This window comes from Myotis brandtii, unplaced genomic scaffold (genome assembly GCF_000412655.1).
Source record: "Myotis brandtii unplaced genomic scaffold, ASM41265v1 scaffold825, whole genome shotgun sequence".
NCBI lineage: Eukaryota > Metazoa > Chordata > Mammalia > Chiroptera > Vespertilionidae > Myotis > Myotis brandtii.
Genome location: NW_005371349.1, coordinates 188,122 through 189,564, shown reverse-complemented (window position 1 = coordinate 189,564; position 1,443 = coordinate 188,122). Strand labels below are relative to the sequence as shown.

Below are 1,443 nucleotides of genomic sequence, written 5' to 3'. Positions count from 1 at the left end.
GGATGGGCCGGGGCACAGGGGCAGGCGCCGCGCTGAAGGGATGCGCGCCACCAGGACCGACGGACAGCAGAGGACAGAGAATGCGCTGGGGTGTCACGGGATGAGACAGCTGGACACACAGAAAAATGCACCCTGTTTCTCCATGTCTCCAACATCCAGGTGTTCCGAACTGTGCGGGCCAAACGCCTGGATTTTCTCGGTTCCCCCGCCCCCTCCCAGTTTCTTCATCATCTTCAAGGAGAGGCGACTGAGAGCAGGTTTGGGAGCCGGAGACGGAGGAGAAGTGAGAGGTGGGTGCGTGGCACAGCGCGGGGAGTGAAGAGCTGGCGCTCCGGGCCGGGCGGGGCGGGCGCTGTGGGCGCTGTGCTCCCTTCCCGGGGCTGAGGGTCGCACCTGCTCCATTCTCACAGCTCAGTCCTCACCAGAACCACACGAAATCGTGGGTGTTAAAACATTGACTATGGCCAAAACCGGTTTGGCTCAGTGGATAGAGCATCGGCCTGCGGACTGAAGGGTCCCAGGTTCGATTCCGGTCAAGGGCATGTACCTGGGTTGCGGGCACATCCCCGGTGGGAGATGTGCAGGAGGCAGCTGATCGATGTTTCTAACTCTCTCTCTCTCTCCCTTCCTCTCTGTAAAAAATCAATAAAATATATTTTTTAAAAAAACAAACATTGACTATGACCACAAAACGCTTTTCAAAGGAAAAGGCGGGGGCGTGGCATCATTAAAAATAACGAGAATTTTCCATTTGACTTTAGGGTCCTCTGAAGCGAGAGGGGAGCCGAGAGCCCCTTGCCCTCTGCGATGTGCAGGGCACCGGCACCAGGATGCCCGCGTTCCCCGGGCTGCCCTCACCAGAACCAGCGCTAATCCATGCCTGGCCCGGGGCTCGGGGGTTGAGCGTCGACCTGTGAACCAGGAGGTTACGGTTCAATTCCTGGTCAGGGCTCCATCCCCAGTGGGGGGCGCGCAGGAGGCAGCCGATCCATGATGCTCTCTCATCACTGATGCTCTCTCTCCCTCCCTCTCCCTTCCTCTCTGAAATCCATAAAAAATCAATACTTTTTTTAAAAAGGACCCAGAGTCAGAATCATGTCCAATGTCAGCGGCCACCAAAGCAATGCAGCTCAGAGCGACACCCGCCTCCGTTCCTGCCTCCTGCGGGGTTTGGAAACGAGGGGCCGAGGCCAGGGCTGCGGGACAGCCCTCCGCGTGGGCGAGGGCGCGGGCGGCACCTTCCCCAAGGCAGATGGGCACTCAAAGCTCCCGAACGTGTTTAACCTTGAACTCAGCGATTCCACTTGTAGGGCTTCACCCCCAGGAGACACTCGGGATCAAGCCCGAAGCCTCATCTCCAAAGATTCACGCAGGAGCACCGCGGCATGGCTGTGGCATCGAAGGTCGGAAAGCAGCTCCACGTCACACCGCGTGGGGAGCCGC

The 1,443-nt window shown here is 58.8% G+C and overlaps 1 long non-coding RNA gene across 2 annotated transcripts in view; it reads left to right on the top strand.

Moving 5' to 3' along the window:
* The window catches only part of LOC106724438, a 4,724-nt gene extending 3,497 nt beyond the window's left edge, over positions 1-1,227 (top strand). For both annotated transcript variants that reach the window (XR_001360236.1, XR_001360235.1), the window contains exons 3-5: positions 160-290; positions 762-943; positions 1,079-1,227. This is a non-coding gene — a long non-coding RNA (uncharacterized LOC106724438). The remainder of the gene's footprint in view (positions 1-159; positions 291-761; positions 944-1,078) is intronic.
* Positions 1,228-1,443: the final 216 nt, after the last annotated feature.